Source organism: Eptatretus burgeri, chromosome 10 (genome assembly GCF_056783735.1).
Source record: "Eptatretus burgeri isolate ZD-2024b chromosome 10, Ebu_testis_v1, whole genome shotgun sequence".
In the NCBI taxonomy this organism is placed as follows: Eukaryota; Metazoa; Chordata; class Myxini; order Myxiniformes; family Myxinidae; genus Eptatretus; species Eptatretus burgeri.
Window position 1 is genome coordinate 54,914,097 of NC_140970.1, and position 8,962 is coordinate 54,923,058.

Here is an 8,962-nt window from a genome sequence, read left to right on the forward strand (position 1 = left end):
CTCTCTCTCTCTCTCTCTCTCTCTCTCTCTCTCTCTCTCTCTCTCTCTCTCTCTCTCTCTCTCTCTCTCTCTCTCTCTCTCTCTCTCTCTCTCCCCCTGGTGGCCAGTCGCTCTGTGTGTAAGTGTCATGGCGGCGTGTTGGTGCTTGTGTTAACTCTGTGTTGTTCCCTTGTGCTATCTTGTCTGCCTTACCCAGCTGCACAGCTTTTTTCTTTCCCCACCCCTCCTCTTGTACCCCCATTTCCTGAGTTAGAGGGAAGGAGAGAAGAGTATTCGGTACGTTCTTTGTACTTTGGGAGGTGCCCGTGCCGATCTCCTGTTGTACATTATTCGTTTATCACGTTTATTTATTTATTTACTTATTTTGTATTCATTATACCTTTTCCTTTCATTTAAATTATTGTTTTTTTCTCACGCCCCGTCGAAGTTCGAACTGTGTTCGCCGATTTATTTTTATACATCCGGCCATTGAAGAGTCATTGTGGGTAAAAGTTCGCCGTACGCTTCCTTTGAAGCGCTAACCAGGAAACATGGCTTTGTTTGTATTCCTCCGTCGGAGATCGACATGGAGAAGTTAATTGTTGGTGTAGGTGAGATCATCGGGATTGAGAATGTTTCCCGCATGAACAAAAACATAGTTTTTTTTCGTTTCTCAGGTGCCGATGGTTGTTCAAGTCATCGAGTGCGGTCTTTTCTTTGATCCCGATATTTATGTTCCGTTTTCCCATTTGGATACTACCAAAAAAAAAAAGTTGTGATTTCAAATTTAGCACCTTTTGTTAAATGTGATCAGACTGTATCCCAGTTAAAATGATATGGTACGGTTGTATCCCCATTGTCAATGATTCCGTTTCGTAGTCAGAATGATAATATTAAACACATCATGTCGTTTCATCGGATTGTTTATATGATTTTACCACCAGGTGTTTCAAGGTTCCAGGCAATTCTTCCCTTTAAAATCGAAGGACATACATATCTGGGATATGCAAACACAGAAACCCTTGTGTGTTATAGTTGTGGTGAATTCGGCCATGGTAAACGATCGTGCCCCAAAGACATGCCGAATAAAACTAGTAATGAAAACTCCACATCCCAACAACTCCCCGTCCTCGATAATGCTCCCATTACAGAAGGAGAAGGTTCCCATGAAGCACCTGCTCCTACTACTCTAAATAAAAGCACAAAAAGATCTCTTTCCCCTTCTCAAAGCACCGCTGAGCCCGGATCAAAAATCCTCGCTGCTTCAGCGGCTCCTCGCTCCTTCGCACAAATGGTTGTGGGGACTTGCCCCACAACACAGGCCCCATGTGCTTCAGTTTCACCAGTTGATTCCTCTTCTGAATCACCTGGTACCTCTAAAATGCTATGTAACGACGCTAATGTTACCCTCCCCCCTCCACCTCTTTCTTCCCTTCCTCCCCCTCCTCTTTGCTCTTCTCTCCCTCCCCATACCCTTGCCCCTCCTGAATCTTCTTCTTCTTCCTTCCCTGCTCCTCCCCCCTCCCCTCCCTGGTTTGCAACCTCAAACTATTCCATCAGTCCCACCCAGACTGGACTTACCCCCTCAATACTCTCTGAGTCATCTCAGCCTTGTCGTGCTCCTGTTAAAGATAGCGACATCACTATCGTTTATGACACACCCAAGGATGTAACTGCTGAAATTGTTCCTCTTACATCTTTGGTCCCTCCTCCTGAATTAACCATGGAGATTGAGAAAATGGGTGAATGCCCTGAGGAAAACGAGGACTATGATTCAGACGGTTGCTCCTCTCTGACGTTGAGTGCTTTTGGCGAGAAGCTTCCCTGAGATTGTAGTCTTGATGATACTTTAATTTATATTTCCGATATCTTGGATTTTTTACAAAAAACTACTTGTAAGAAGCGAGTAGATCGAGATTATTTTTCCCCAACTTGTGTGCCTTTGTCCAGAAAGCACAAATGATTGTTAAGAACCCGGAAGCTGTTGCCATTTCCAGCGCTTCTTGAAAGAGACTGAAAAAACATATTGTTAAAGCAAGAAAGCACTTGATTGCACAAGAACTTCTTGATTATGATTATAGCAAGTTTAAATAATAACGGAGGATGTAATCCTTTACGTAAAGTCCAAACGATGCAGCTAATTAATAATGTAAAGGTAGATATTCTTCTTTTAGAAGAAACTCGAGCGACTGCAAGTTGCATAGCAGACTTGAGGCTGAAGTTGAAAGGCACTTGGTTTTTTAGTAACACAGCCTCCGTGAGTTAAGGTATTGCTCTTTATATATCTGCATGTTTTCCCATCTCCTCTCGTGTTTTTAAATAAATTGTTCCTGGATATTTAGCTGCAATTGATTTTATATATAACCGTCAGCGGATTTTAATTGTCAATGTTTATGCCCCAAGTGACAGCACAGTCAGGACAGCTTTCTTCACTGAATCCTTCACTTTCCTTAATCATCTCACCCCCGATACCCTATTGTGTTTATGTGGTGATTTTAATTGTACTTTAGACCCAGTCAGAGATCGTAACAGCTCTGAACCTCATGCAGCTTGTGCTCAGCCTTTGTCCACATTTTTGGAACAACATGATCTTGGTGATGTTTGGCGACTACAGCATGGGAACATCCAACAATTTACTTGGTGTCGTTGCTTGTTAAATAACGTCGCTTGCGAGGCTTGATAAATTTTACATTGGTCTCTCTTTTTTAAACCGTGATAAGTTTTACTGACATCACTCACTATGGGTTTTCTGACCATTTTTTAATTTAAATGCATCTTTCTTTTCCTAGTCCTCAGAGGAATACTTCTCATTGGTCTTTTAACACCTCTCTTTTAAATGATTCCTTTATTTAAATCATCTTTAAAAAAAATTTGGCTTCAAATTCTAGAATCATGGAACGATTTTACAAATCTATGTCAATGGTGGGATTATATAAAAGCACAAATCCCAGTCTTCTGTCAGCAATATAGGAATGACTTCACGAATGTAAAGCAAACTAGGATAAGTATTTTAAAGAAAGAAATCCTCATTTTACAAGATAGCACGATTAATATTGATAAGGATGTTCGATGCCAGCAGCTTTATGAGAAACAAGCCCGATTGAATTGTTTAATTAAAGAAGATGTTCTCGGAGTGCTAACCAGACTTTGAGTGAAAGGCCTGTCGACTTCAGAAACTTTCTGCAAAGACTTTTTTAACTTTGAAAAAACTACAAAGTCTAATCGTTCACTGTTAAGCTTACGTTCAAGTGATGGACAAATTATATATATATATATATATATATATATATATATATATATATATATATATATATATATATATATATATATATATTTATACATCGAAGACAATGCTCAGTTGAAGTGTTTTATTCGGGATTTTTACAAGAAAGTTTTTACCACAAAGAAAAGTAATGAACGAGCAATGTCTGATTTTACCCAAAATCTACCACAATTGGAAGAATCGCAGCACTCTTTAGAACTAGTCTGAGTGTTGGCCAGAAAAGCGTGCATTAGGGTCCGCACAATGTTTTTCTGCATTTTTGTGATCACCAGACCATCTGAATGAATATTCCGATTGATGCCACTCTGGCACCCTTGAGAATTTTTGTAGAAACCCATTAATATGCAAATTAGCAGTGGCCATTGTCGAAATTACTATTTTTCTTAATATCTCCAAAAGTAAGCATCCAAATAGCCTGGATGAGGTGTCTACACCCATGTTTTTAGGGTCACTGGTCATGATAAACCCACTTAAAATATAATAACATTTAAATTTAGCTCATTACTATGCAAATTAGCAGTCGCCATTATCAAAATAACAATTTTTCTTAACATCTCCAGAAGTAAGCATCCAAACAGCCTGGTTGAGGTGTCCAAACCCATGTTTTTAGGGTCACTGGTCATGATAAACCCACTTACAATTTGATAACATTGAAATTTAGCTCATTAATATGCAAATTAGCATAACCCTACCCCCTGAATTTGTCCGCGAATTTGTACTGAATGCAGTACAGTTATACAACAATAAAACTGTTTGAAAATAACTTGCGCAGAGCTGTTTATCCCCAGTACAATTGTGAATAAATGGCTGACCTCAGAAGATCAACAGCATGAACTATTTCTGATCAAGTAAGTTGAGGCTTGTAATGTTATGAAAGAAACATGGAGAACTGAGTTTTAAGTAAGAGTAATGTCTTCTGAAACAGTAGAATGATCGATATTATTTGCAAACAAGTTTTTTTTATTACTATTGAACATGATCTGTCTAAAAGCAACTGTGTATTTTATTGATTTTGAAAAGTACAAAGGGTGGAACCTGTTTCCTGAGAATTTTTTTAAAATACGAACAAAGAAATTAAATGTTTACTGATGTTTATAATTACCTCTATTGTTACAGGTTGAGGCTCCATCATCATGGGAGACTGTTTCTTCAGTCCCTGCGATGCAACTAAAGCTGGAAAACCTCTGGTAACAGTTGGTCCAGAGAGAGTGCGAAGTATCATCCAGTCAAGCAAAGCAAGACAAGATGGTATACATGAAGAGCTTGAACAGAGATTACAGGCAGACGAATCTATCGAGCTCAAATGCCATAGAGACTGTGTGTCAACGTACACATCATGCTCACATAGAAAGACACTTGAAACGAATGAGTAATGTCTGTTTGGAAGATGCTTCAACAAGCAAAAGAAGCCGCCGTTCAAAGATGACAGTATTTGACTTTAAAGAACATTGCATTTTTTGCAGAGAAAAGTGCATCATGGACTTTGATAAGAAGAATCCTAATCGTTGGCAGCGAGTTCTCCTTTGTAGGACTACAGATCGTGTTGATCGGACAACTTTCAAACAAAGTATTTTAGATGTTATCGATTCCCGGAGGATGAAGGAGGACGCCAGGTCAAGATACGATTCATGGGTGCAATCAGCGGTCTTCATGCTGCTGATGCGAGATATCACGATGACTGCAGAAAGTCCTTCATGGCACGCCGTTCTGTTGCAGCAGCAGCACACAGTGGCAGAGAAACTCAGGACATTGAGCCAGCTGTCAGTTCTACCATCCTATCGATGAAAAACGACATGTTGCACATCTGGAATTCAGTAGAAGTCTACAATATGTACAAGGATCATGGAGGAAAGCTATACTCTCGACGAACCCTGTTATCCAAATTGTTGTATATACTTAGCTCTGAGCTTCTGGTTCTGTCTGGTGAAGGTGTCGCTAGTTTAATCTTGTTTCGCAGCAGAGTGTCTACTGCGATCAACTTAGTAGCATCAGATTAAGATGACGCCATTGATGTTTCCATCGAACGGATTGCCAAGAAGGTTGCACAGGAATCTAAGCAGTTGTCATCCGACCCCAGTTCCTATCAGACTAGAATTAATATAGATATTGCGAATGAAGCAGTGAGTTCAACGCTTCAATTGCTACTCTCCAAAATGTCAGCAAAACTGGACTGCACACTTCCAGGAGCTCTGATGGGAAACATCACAACGAATATGATCACCAATCGACCAACTCCACTCCAAATAGCACTGGGAGTTCTAGTCAGTCGTAAAAGCCTCATCGAGCAGTTGTACAACTATCGTGTGACCTGTTCCTATGATGAGTTTCAGCGTTTCAAGGGATCAGCAGCAAAGGCTGCAACTGTTCACTCCAGGATTAGGGGAACCGCCAATGCTGAATGTGGCCTCGTTCAGGTTGTTGCTGACAACTTCGACACAAATATCTCATCCCAGAATGGACTCGTTTCATCACATTCTCTTGCAGTACTACTTACCATAAAATATCAGGAGATATCTTCCACATCTGAAGATGAAGCCACCATCAGACGATTGATCCGTGATGAAATGAAGACACCTGTGACAGAAGACATTTCGGTTCAAAGGTACAAGGGACCTGAGAAACCAGCGATGCCAGTTGAAGAAGCTACACGTGTGGTGTTACCTCTCCGCGTATTGGCTCATCAAGCTATACAACTTCGGAGAGTTCTAGATATGGATTTCTCTTTTCTGAAGCAAATCACTTCTGATCAGAACACACCAGAGTTTGGTGGCTTTAAGACGAAGCTCTGCAGAGAGCAAGGACGATCCATCCAATCTGCAACGAGGGCCATTTCTACACCACTCATAGATATGGATCCAGCTGATCCGGACACGATGTTTACAGCAATGGAGGGAAAACACTTGACCGCAGAGTGTGGACAAACCGTAACCATCTCCACAAACGACCAACAGCTGTATCGAGTGGCTGTTAATGTTAAATGGGTTTATCCTGAGCGATTTACCCAGTTCATACCAAGGCTGGGCGGCATGCACACCCTTATGAGTTTCATCGGTTGTGTGGGGAACTTGATGGCTGAAAGTGGGCTGGAAGAAGTGATGAAATCTGCCTTTGGAGGTGTTGCTCATATGCTTGGTGGAAAAAAAGTTTCCCCAAAACTTCAGGGCCCTGCGATTGGTGACCGAGGAGGTCCTTCGTTCCAGCGTGGCTCAGGCAGAGGGTGATGAAGACCTAATGGACACTCTTGAAACCAAAGCAACAAAGAGCATGACCACACAACTATGAGTACAGAACCTTGTGAAACCTGTATTCATCATGATGGTGTTTGTTCATGCTGAGCGTGAAGGAGACTGGCCATTGCATCTTTGGGCTATGAAGGAGATGCTCCCCTACTTCTTCATGGCTGGACATCACATCTATGCTAGATATGGGCTCTAAATTAAAATTAAATTTTAAGTGGGTTTATCATGACCAGTGACCCTAAAAATATGGGTGTAGATACATACATACCTCAACCAGGCTATTTGGATGCTTACTTTTGAAGATATTAAGAAAAATAGTAATTTTGACAATGGCCACTGATAATTTGCATATTAATGGCTTTTTACAAAAATACTCAAGGGTGCCAGAGTGGCATCAATCGGAATATTCATTCAGATGGTCTGGTGATCACAGACCGGGCGTAGTGGCGTGCGCCTGTAATCCGGCTACTCGGAGGCTTGGGTTGGAGGATCGCTTGAGGACGGGAGCTCTGCTCTGCGCTATGAGAGGGTGTAGGGCAGCCCGGAATCATGGCGAAACCCAATCCTTATCCATGTATCGTAAGAGGTGACAAAGGGTTGCGTCAGGAAGGGCATCCGGCGTAAAACCTGTGCCAAATCAGTATGCAGATCATAACAGATGATCCGGCTGTGGCGACCCCTAACGGGAGCAGCCAAAAGAAAAATGGTCTGGTGATCACAAAAATGCAGAAAAACATTGTGCGGACCGGACTAAACCTTTGGAATTTAGATCCGGACTAAACAAGATTTTACTGCAGATGAACATTTAATAGCTCTTCGTGACCTTCATGATCATAAAGCACCTGGCTTTGATGGTTTACCTGTTGAATTTTATGAAACATTTTGGGATTTGCTTGGACCAACACTTTTCCATGTTTTTAAGTTTAGTTTACAAGATGGTTAGTTACCTCTACATTGTCGCCGTGCAGTAGTGTGCATTATCCCCAAGAAAGGAGATCTCCAGACCTTGCAGAATTGGAGGCCTATTTCTCTGCTTTGTGCAGATTACAAAATCTTTTCCAAGGCCCTTGTAAATTGTATGAAGCCTTTTCTTAGCTTTGTAATTCATTTTGATCAATATTTTTGTATTCCAAACCGGTCAATTCATGATAATATTTTTTAAAATTCATTGACTTGTGGGATGTCTGTGCTCTTCAAAAGCAGAATGCTGGCTTGTTTTTACTTGACCAAGAGAAAACTTTCGATTCTATTAGTCATGAATATGTATTTTACACCTTAAAACAGTTTGGTTTTGGGGCAACTTTCATATCCCATGTCTCATTGTTGTATAATCATGTTTTTAGCATCATTAAAGTTAATAATAGCCTGTGTGCATCATTGATGGTTGGAAGAGAAGTCCGTTAAGGGTGTTCGTTATCGGGCATTCTCTACTCCCTCTGAATTGAACCCCTCCTAATTCACCTTCATGCTGGTCAACCAGGTTTTCCTGTGATGCCATCTGAAAGGCCGATTGTTATATCAGCATATGCTGATGATGTGTGTGTCGTGGTGCGTAATAGTGATGATGTCACCATGTTATTAAATGACTTGGAAAAGTTCTCTTTGGCTTGCACAACTACAATAAATTGGAGCAAATGTAAAGCTCTATGGATTGGCCATACCCCCGGCTGTTGGGTTGCCTCATCTTCCCAGAAACTTGCAGTGGGAGAAGGAAGGCATCCGCTATCTAGGTGTGTACATTGGCACCCCAGCTGTTATGGCTCAGAACTGGTTAAATACAATTAGCAGAATTGATAATAGACTAGAGAAGTGGAGAGGAATATTGTTACGAATTTGGAAGCTTATTGCACTCAACATTCAGGTCCTTATAGAAGTAAAGAGTTATATCGGTAAGTGTGTGTTAATAGTTAGGGCCCCCTACCTGTGTCTAACGGGAATTACATGTGTGCGCTGCGGAGTTTCGCTTACAACAAATCTCCTTCACTTCACTTCACTTCACTTCACACACCGACGCCATTGCCCACGTGCGTTTGGCCATGTACGTGGGCGGAGATTTCCATCGCCTCAGACCGGGACTCCGCCCAGGAAGGCAGGGGCGTGCCCCTTGTCCAATCATGCCACAGAAAGTAATATTGTTGTGGGGCTTTCCCATGACACGCCGGCCAATGGGGTTGAGATTGCCACAGAGAGTAACTTTCCCATGACACCCCGTACAATGAGGGTAGAGAGCACCTCAGATGGCGATTTTCTCACCCCGGAGGAAAAAGGAATAAAAGGAATGCCACGCTGGGAGCGTTGGTGGTAAAAGGGTCATGGTCTTGGTCGTGGTTGTCGTCATCGCCGTCTTGGGGCGTGGCGGGTTTTGGTGCCGTCTGGTTCGTCTGGTCCTGGGTCATCGTCGCCTCTGATCTTCTCCTTGGTCCTGGTTGATTGTTGCATGGCCGGTTGGAGAGCGCGGTAC

At 41.9% G+C, this 8,962-nt stretch overlaps 1 protein-coding gene and 1 pseudogene across 17 annotated transcripts in view; one reads left to right on the forward strand and one right to left on the reverse strand.

The window, feature by feature from the left end:
* Window positions 1-8,962, reverse strand: part of LOC147018605 (transcription factor 7-like 2) — a 445,180-nt gene that overhangs the window by 177,143 nt on the left and 259,075 nt on the right. The window lies entirely within an intron of this gene.
* On the forward strand, window positions 6,935-7,070 carry LOC147018607 (signal recognition particle RNA; annotated as a pseudogene).